Source organism: Rhinopithecus bieti, unplaced genomic scaffold (assembly GCF_001698545.2).
Source record: "Rhinopithecus bieti isolate Rb0 unplaced genomic scaffold, ASM169854v2 scaffold_13704, whole genome shotgun sequence".
Classification (NCBI taxonomy): domain Eukaryota; kingdom Metazoa; phylum Chordata; class Mammalia; order Primates; family Cercopithecidae; genus Rhinopithecus; species Rhinopithecus bieti.
Window position 1 is genome coordinate 573,473 of NW_016808231.1, and position 9,996 is coordinate 583,468.

A 9,996-nucleotide genomic window follows, 5' to 3' on the forward strand; every position below is an offset into this window, starting at 1 on the left:
TGACGCTCTCCCAGACCCCCTGGCCCTGCACGGTGCTCGCTCCGCCTGTCCGACATTGTTCTGTGACCCTGATTGGGCAGTGGGGATTCTTCTGGAGTCCTCTGGAGTCTCATGGGTAGGGTCACGCAGCTCTCCTGGGATCAAGTTACCACCTGGGGTAGGGTAGTGCCCGTCTGCACTGCCCAGGCTCCCCAATTCATGTGAGGTGAACTGGTGAGAATATTTATCAGCAAATGCTATGACCCAGGGCTCTTTCCCCCTGGAGAGCCAGCTGTTCCACAGTCACCAGCACACCATGCTAAGGACCCCTTTCCCCAGTTATCACCGCATCTCACCGTGACGTACCTCTGCTTCAGGAATGCCCTGAAAATACTGTCTGCGGATGATTCTGGTGAGTGAATTTGGTGACGTTGGAAAGGACTCTATTCACCAGTGTCTATCCATCTTGCAGGGCATCTTTTTATCAATGACCTCCAAAATCTTAGCAGACAGGGCATCAGCTCAACACAGCTTGAATTTTAGCATACACAGAGAAAGAGTCCAAAGGAAGATCACCTGTGGTTCCCAGTAAGAGCCATTAAGGCAGGGGACCCAGGAACAGAGAAGGTGGTTGGGAAATCCTCATAGGCCTCTGGATGGAGAGGCCACAGTTTCGGCACCGCTTCTGCCCTGCAGGTTACCGCATCCAAGCTGAGGGGATAAGCAGATGGAGCCAGCCCAGCAGGCAGCTCTATGGACACCTCCCCTAGGGAATCCCTCCAGGAAGGTATGTCCTGCCCATTCTTGCCGAGTCATGCAGGCCAGGCCACAGCAAGCCCACACAGAGTCCCTGGGCCTCCCTCCTGCCTCTGGTCTTCAATTGGGAGGCAGGGTGAGAATCCAGCCACTGCCAAAGAAAACGGAGGGACATTTTGGCATGGACCGTACTGCTCAACCCCGTTCTACTGTTCTCTGTTTCCTGTGCCCACAGCTGGGTCCCGAGCCCTCTCCTCTCTTCTGTATGGATCCACCCCCAAGTCTGGCTCAATTTTGTCCACTCCCACAGGTCACCTCTTAGAAACCACATCAAAATCCCACCTCATAAAATTACTTTGTTTATTATTAAGTGTGCACTCACTCCCTGTCTGCTTCCTCCATTGGAACGTGATGGAGAGACTTCCAGGCCTCTATCCCTGCAGTCTTGTTCTCTGTAACACAACCCTCTTCTATTTTCTTTATTTTTTTGTCTTTACATTTGAGACAAGGTCTCACTCTGTCACCCAGGCTGGAGTGCAGTGGCACAAATCACGGCTCACTGCAGCCTCGACTTCCTGGGCTCAAGTGATCCTCTTGCCTCAGCCGCCTGAGTAGCTGGGACCATAGGCATACACCACCACGCCGGCTAATTTTTAAATTTTTTGTAGAGGCAGGGTCTCCCTGTATTCCCCGGGCTGGTCTGGAACTCCAGGGCTCAAGTGATCTGCCCACCTCAGCCTCCTATGGTGCTGGGATTACAAGCATGAGCCACTGCACCTGGCCCCGGACTTTGTATTTTCTTTAGAGTATTTATTCCTGTGTTGCAGGATGTTGAAGGGGGTTCTTGGCTGTTATAAGGAGCTCAGTCTCCCATAGTCTAGTTAAGAGGGTACCAGCAGTTGGCCCCAGACCTCCTGCCAGTGAGCAGCTCGATGCCAGGGACCTGCCAAAATGCATGCCATCCTCTATGGCTCCTTCCCCGAGTGAATAGGAAAACAGGACGGGGCGAGGGGCCTTGGTGGAGCACAGCAGCCTCCCTCGCTTCCCCAGCCAAGCTGGAAAGGACAGGTGAGGTCTCAGGAGGAATCATGGAATTTGAATTCCTTGATCAGGAATCAAGGAAGCTGGTAAGAGGGAGAGGCTTGCATTTCAGTTCCCAGTTGGAGGGCAGGGCTTGTCTGTCCGGCTCTGTGCTGGCCCAGCATCTAGACCACAGTCTGACTCATGCATGTTCTAAATGAATGAAAGATCAGCCCTGAAGGCCAGATGTGGTGGCTCATGCTTGTAATCCCAGCACTCTGGGAGGCCGAAGCAGGCGGATCACTTGACGTCAGGAGTTTGAGACCAGCCCGGCCAACATGGTGAAACCCCACCTCTACTAAAAATACGAAAATTAACTGGTGTAGTGGGGGGTGCCTATAACCCCAGCTACTTGGGAGGCTGAGGCATGAGAATTGCTTGAACCCAGGAGGCAGAGGTTGCAGTGAGCCGAGATTGCACCGCTGCATTCCAGCCTGGGCAACAGGGGAAAACTCCATCTCAAAAAAAAAAAAAAAAAAAAAAAACCAGCATTGGCCCCTCCCCTGCTCCAGCTGCATCTCTTGCCTCCTGGCACTTCTATCTCAACCTGCCCAAAGCAGTGCTGGGATCTCCCCTCCCCTGCCAGCTCCCTGTCCATGCTCTGCTGCCCTTGCTCTCACGGCCGCACCTGGCCTGTCCAGTCCCGGTTGCCCTCCTCTGGCAGGTCCAGCAGTTCCTCTTCCTTCGAGTTTGGGTCAGACAAAGAGAAGCAACATTTTCTGAGGGGAACTTAAGGCAGCTATTTCCAGATACAGGGAGAGAATGTGGCTCAGAGAGGTGCAGAGCTCGCCCCCACCCCTGCTGTCCCAGGCTCTCCCTCTTTCTTCTCCTTTTGGGCGGGGCCTGGTGACTGTCCAGGTTGCAGGAAGGATGCAAAGGTGACCAGGAAAGCCCCTAGTTCTCCTCTTCCTTCCTCACTGCCTCCACTCCAGGCTTCCATATCTCTTCCCTGGGAGGAGAGAGGTCCTGGTCTGTCACTTGCAGACCCTCTCTCCACCCCTGGGTGTCCTCCGAGGTCACAGCTGCTCCATCTCCATCCTCCCCACAGGCAGAGGCAAGCCTTGGTCTCAACCTTCCCATTTCAAGAAGAGACAGGGAAAGAACTTTGGACCTTGTCGCTGTTATCTCTGGAAAACCCCAGCAGGCTCCTGTCAGGAGGTTCCAGTGGGCTCAGGTGATACAAGTCAGTCCCGCAGGCTCCTCAGAGGAGGAATGAAGGTGGGAAGGGCTGGGCCTCCGGAAATGGAAAGGAGAGAGCCGGCACCTGGAAGGGCACCCGCCTGTGATGCAGCATCTCTGCAGTTGTCCTTTGGGGAAGGGCCTTCCTCTTCCAAGCCCCTGAAGAACCCCCATGTCACAGAGGTGCTTGTCCTTCCCTCCTTCCCAAACTCCCCTGACCTCCTAGTCCTCTCCAATGAAGTGGACAAAAGCATAGTAGGAGCCTGGGCCACATGGTGAAACCCCATCTCTACAAAAAAAAAAAAAAAAAAAAGAAAGAAAGAAAAAATACAAACATTAGCTGGGCATGTTCACGTGCACCTGTGGTCCCAGCTACTCGGGAGGCTGAGGTGGGAGGATCACTTGAGCCTGGGAGGTAGAGGTTGCAGCGAGCCAAGAATGCGCCACTGCACTGCAACATGGGAGACAGAGCAAGACATTGTCTTAAGAAAAAAATAAAAAATAAAAAATGAAAAAGGCAGAGTGGGAGCAGCAGCTGAGCAGGCTGCCTTTGGGGCTCTGTCCCTAGATGGGAGGGTGGGACCTGCAGCTAGGCCAGCTCTGCTGACCACAGTGCGGCTGCCCTATGACGGTGTGAGGGGAGGTTGAGGTAGGGTCTTCTTGGCATGAGACCACAATTCAGAGTTTGGCATGGAGATTCAATTGCACCTCCATGTGACTTTGGGTGAATCTCTTCCTGTTATGGGCGGAATCGTGTCCCTGAAAAGATATGTGGAAGTTCAACCAGTACTTCAGACTATGACCTTATTCAGAAATGGGGTTGCTGCTATAGTAGTTAGTTAATAATGAGGTCACACTGGAGTTGGGTGGGCCCTTCATCCAATATGACTGGTGTCCTTACAAGAAGACACAGAGACAGAGACACACAAGTGAATGTCATGTGACAAGAGAGGCGGAGGCTGGAGAGATGCAATTCAAGCTGGGGAATGCCAAGGACAGTTAGCAATAACTGGAGCTATGACAGGGGCATGGGACAGGTTCTCCTGGAGAGCCTTGAAGAGAGCAGGGCCCCACTGACCCCTTGTTTAGACTTCTAGCCTCCAAAACTGTGAAAGAATAAATTTCTGTCGTCTGAAGCCACCTGGTTTGTGGTAACTTGTAACAGCAGCCCTCAGAAACGAATATACTTCTCCTCTCTCAACCTCATGTCCTCATCTGGGAAATGGGCTAGTAACCCCCATCTTGTTGGCGGGGATTAAAGGAGCTGACACAGTTAGGCCTCCTGCAAAGGGCTGCCAGGGATTGTGGTCATTGCTCTAGATCAGCTCTTTGTAAATGGGACGGAAGAGATAAATGCTGTTTCCCTGCATGAACAGAGAGAGGGCAGGGACGGCCTGAGCTTGGGAGACAGCAAGGGAGCTGTGGGGGCCCAGAGAATGATGCGAAACTGCAGAAGGGGCAGGGGCTCCCCAGGTTGTGTGTGGCCTGGGCCCCAGCTTGTCTGAGTAGGGGCTCACTTCACCCCACGGGGCCTTCCTCATGGATTGCCTCTCTTTCAGCTTTGCTTTCTGTTCTGACCTTCCCTATCCCTCATGGGCTGAACTTGACTTTTTTTTTTTTTGAGACGAGTTGTTGCTATATTGCCCATGCTGGTCTTGAACTCCTAGGTTCAAGCAATCCTCCTGCTTCAGCCTCCCAAAGTGTTGGAATTACAGGCACGAGCCACCATGCTTGGCCTGTATTTGACTTTAAGAGGGCTCTGAAGACGCCGAGGTGCTGTCTAGCCCAGGAGAGAGCTCTGCTGAAGCTGGGACGCCTGCAGGCTCTGTGGGTCTCTGACAATGGAGTGATCCTGGAATCTGTATCCAGGGCTTTCTGTAGTAGGTGAGACCTGTGGCCTGCCCACTCTCTTCTCACCCAATATTTTGGGCATGGACACATCCAGACCACTACCGATGCCACTGAAGACCACTGTTCAATCCTGTGATAAAAGAATGCAAACCATTTCACAATTTTACTTGTTTCTTCTCCTGTTCTTTTTTTTTTTTTTTTTTTTGTCTTTTTTCTTGTGATCTCCATAAGTTTTCTTTCCTTTCTTTCAATCTGGCTGATGGCTGTGTTTCTTTGAAATCTGCTAATTTAACACCTTCAATTTCTATGCTACTATTAACATTCTCCCCTCCTCCTACATAGTAGAGTTTCCCTGATCAATATTTCCCATTGCTGTTGCTTTCAAATCTTTTTGTTAACTTAGATGATTTTTTTTTGAGATGGAGTTTCACCCTTGTTACCCAGGCTGGAGTGCAGTGGTATGATCTGAGCTCACTGCAAACTCTGCCTCCCAGTTTCAAGGGATTCTCATGCCTCAGCCTCCCAAGTAGCTGCGACTCCTGTGTAGCATGGGCCATGCCTGGCTAATTTTGTATTTTTAGTAGAGACGGGGTTTCACCATGTTGGCCAGACTGGTCTCAAATTCCTGACCTCAAGTGATCCACCTGCCTCAGCCACCCAAAGTGCTGGGATTACAGGCGTGAGCCACTGCACCCAGCCTTAGATGATCTTTTTAGAAAACACCATCTCTCTGATGCAGAGACGTTTCTTGGAGTCATGTGGTTCTCTTCTTGGTTACTTCTAGTAATTTACTGCTGCCAACATAAACTCAAATTAGATTTCATAAGTCATATTTAAAATTTTCAATAGGATCCCTCCTTATAGCAAATTTCTAGCAATCTCTCTCTCCAAGCTTTTATCTGCATCAATGCAAAAATAAATTTTTGGAAATGGTGGTTATTTATTAACAATGCCTTAATTTCTGAAATTGAGATTTATTTTATTGTGTTTTGCTTTTTACTTTCTTCTGTGTGCTTTCCTGTGTTATTTGAATTGTTTAAAATCAGCAGGTAGCATTTATACAAATACAAAACATCAAGAGTAAAAAAAAAAGGACAGGCATCAAGTAGAAATCTTCTCAATGAGACAGTTTATTGACATAGTATTTCACCGAGCAAATATTCATTAATGTCAAAAGCTGATTGAGTAAAGGGAATTTCATGTAGTTCGATGTATTACAATGTATCAAACCTTCACAATAACTGTTTGAGGCAGGCTGTTGTCAGATCCATTTTACAGATGAGGCCACTGAGGCTCAGAGAAGTTGATTGACGTAGCTGAGACCACGCTGGTAGGAACTGGAGAAGAGAACTGGAGTAGGCTGTTCTGCCTACTGCCAGAGGCCACACCCTCAACCTCTGCCCAGCCCTGCCTCAGGAGTCCATAGGTGCCTTCTGACTGCTAACCCTGCAGGGGTTTTCTGAGGTATCCACATAAAGGTTGAAGGTTCTTGAAATGGATGAAAGGGTTGGGGCCGAGGCCTTGTCTCCTCTTGCGGGGGACTCAGCTGTGTGAGGCAGGAGTGGGTGAGGCAGAACAGCTGAGAAGACACCTAGGCGTGGGATTGGGGCCTGTAGATGATGGGAGACCAGGGACCTAAAGGGGAGAGAGGAGGAGAAACCAGAGACACGGGTGCCACCAAAGTTCCTCCAGTGTCCCTTCTGCATCTATCTTGCACCCTCAGACTGGCAACCTCCTCAGAGCCCCTGAGGTTGGGGAGGCCTCCTGGGGGTGCCCCAGCTACTCTCTCCTGTGTCCAGCCACCAGGCAGGGAGCAGGAAGGGGTAGGTGCCTAGATCAGGGGGCCCTCCGCAAGGCCTCACTTACCCTCCCGCTGGGCATGTCCAGCCCCCTGCCCAGAGCTCCAAGCTTCATCACTCAGGGCCAGGTGGAGGCCATGTAGGGTGCAGGGAGAGCTTACAAAGCCAATAAATCCCACGAGGCAATTACAGCGGTGAGCGAGGCATAAACAAGGCGCTTTGCCTGCCGCAGCCACCCCTCCCCTGTACACACGTGCGCATGCACACACACAGGAACACACACACACACACACACATGCTGGAGCCAGCCCATTTGCAGGGTAATGGCTTTGCGACAGCAGAAATTATCTGCAGCATTAGAGGCAGCCTGGCCAGGCAGGGCGAGCTGGGGGCAGGGCCTCAGGATGAACCTGGGGGATACTAAGGGAGGAAGCAGGTGCTTCCAGACCCTCAGGCTAGGGTCTGGGCCCCTGGAAACACTGCAGGACTGGGGGGAGTGGGTGCAGGCTGCAGAGGGCTTGGTGAGGGCCAGGACAAGTGGCGAGTCCCTGCCCACCCCTGCCCACAGCTCTTTCCCTTTCTACTTCCAAGGCCTGTAAGTGGGCAGATAACTGGGAGCAGCAGTGACTCAGGACCTGAAATCATAGCTGAGCAGCCACTGGCTCCTGTCCTGGCCTGAAAGCCATGTCCTTTTCCCTAGCCCCAGGGGGCCATACTTGGTAGCCTAGGGAGAGGGGCATGGGGTGATTAAGGAATGAAAGGGAGCCCCAGAAAGGAGGATGCGTGTTGTGGGTGTGGTGATGGGGATGGCAGGGTTTGCATTAGCTGATTGTTTCCCTCCGTGACTGTCATGGGAATTAGGGCTGGGCTGCCCGGCAGTGCTGGGGAGGAGGGGGCTCTGGAGGGAGGACCTCCTCCTTTCCCAGGTCAGGAAACTGAAAAGAGCCACCACCTGGATCTTCAGAAAAGACTTCTGGCTGCCCGTTTTAGGCCAAGGACAGAGAGGGCTCATCTCCCCCTACACCCCTTTAGCCAGCTAGCATTGGTAGGGGCAGCAAAACCCAAGTAAAGAGAGTGGGGCAAGCTGGACTCCCAGGTCTATGGGACTTTGAGGTTTACAGTGATGTTGGGGTGGGAACAGTCCCAGGGGTCCTTAGCATCCTGCCCCAGGGCTTGGCTAGACCTGGCATCTGCGGTGGGGGTGCTCGCTGGTGAATCATGCCTGTCAGCCTGACAATAAAGCTGGGCTCTGTGACTCTGGCAGCAACGGAGCATCCTGCCCACCTGCGGGCACACCCAGATTGCATTTGCTGAAATAAATTGCTGGAGAAAATAAATCCTGCACACATGATTAATGGGAGGCAGGGAGGCAGGCAGCCAGCATGAGGAGCCACTGGGGACAGAGTGACAGTTGGGCACAAAGCCAGCACAGCCACGGGGCCTCCGGGAAATGGCTGTAGCAACTGTATGGCTACCAGGGTCACTGTGGTCCCTGCCACTGCCACTGCACAGGGAACCTGACCATGCAGGCTGACAAGGCCCTTAGGGACTCAGGCCAGCTCCCAGCTTGACTCTGCATCACTGCAGGTGGTGTGGAGGGGCTGATCCTGGGCTTGCTACTATGACCTGGGCCAGACTATGCCTCCTGGGGACTGGAGACCCCACGGACCAGAGCAGGGAAGAAATCAAGCCAGGATGTTGGGAGGAGGGGTGGGGGTGAGGGGTAAGGACTTCCCAGCTGGCCAGCTGTGAGTCCTTGAGCAAATTATCTCCTGTCTCCTCATCTGCTCAGTGGAGCTAATACCAGGGCCTCCCTCAGAAGGTTGTTGAGGGGCTCAGCTTAGGCCAACCAGTCAAAGCATCTGCTAGGGTGCTGGGCACACAGGGGGCTGTCCCAGATGACAAAGGTGTGCTTAGCATCTATGACATGCCCATGCTGCACTGAGGACTAGGGCACAGTCTCCGCCCTCATGGAGCTTATAGCCTGGTGGTAGGCAAATGGTAAAGAAGTAATAATAGTAAGGACCGGCCGGAAGCAGTGGCCGGAAGCAGTGGCCGGAAGCAGTGGCCGGAAGCAGTGGCTTGCACCTGTAATCCCAGCACTTTGGGAGGCCAAGGCGGGCGGATCACGAGGTCAGGAGATAAAGACCATCCTGGCTAACACGGTGAAACCCCTTCTCTACTAAAAATACAAAAAAATTAGCCGGGTGTGGTGGTGGGTGCCTGTAACCCCAGCTACTCAGAAAGCTGAGGCAGGAGAATGGCAGGAAGCTGAGGCAGGAGATGTGAACCTGGGAGGTGGAGCTTGCAGTGAACCAAGTTCACGCCACTGCACTCCAGCCGGGGCGACAGAGTGAGACTCTGTCTCAAAAAAATAAAAATAAAAATAAAAAAATAAAGCAAAACAAAAAAACCACCAAAAAAAAAAAATTAGTAAGGACTATGTAAGTCATCTCAAATGCACATGGCGCTGTACTGGAGAAGCCTTGAGTGCTGGGGATGGGGGGAAGAGGCTTGCTTACACTCTGGAGGTCAGGGCAGGCTTCCTGGAGGAAAGGGCACTGAACACAAGTGAATTTATGGCAAAAATCCAACAGTTTGATTTTGGTGAGTCTGTTGAGAAACAGTCTCATTCACTGCTTTTGGGAGAGTCACAATGAGAGTTGACAATGCCTACACAAATACCTACCCACAGTACACACACTCTTATTCTCCTTTGAATTTTTACTTTCTCTTAAATGAGACAGGGTCTCATTCTGCCACCTAGGCTGGAGTGCAATAGCGTGGCCACGGCTCACTGTAACCTGGACCTCCTGGGCTCAAGTGATCTTCCTGCCTCAGCCTCCTGAGTATCTGGGACCACAGGCGTTTGCTGCCATACCCAGCTAATTTTTTAAGTTTTTTATAGAGAAGAGGTCTAGCTGTGTTGCTCAGGCTGGTCTTGAACTCCTGAGTTCAACAATCCTCATGCCTCGGCCTCCCAAAATGTCAAGCCATCGTGCCTGGTCTCACGCATTCTTATTCTTTAGTACTCCTGCTTCAGAGCATTTTAACCTACAGATATGTGCAGAAACACAGTTATATAAAAGACAGACGTACAAAGATGTTCAATAACAGACGTACAAAGATGTTCATTGTTAGAAAGCGCAAAAAAGAAAAGTAGCAATAACTCAGGTAGTGATGGAGGAAGGACTGAGTTGAATAAACTATGTACAAGACTGGGAATGGTGACTCATGCCTGTCATCCCAGCATTTTGGGAGGCTGAGGTGGGAACTGCTTGAGGCCAGGAGTTTTGAGACCAGCCTGAGCAACATGGCAAGATCCCTATATCTGCAAAAAAAAAAAAAAAAA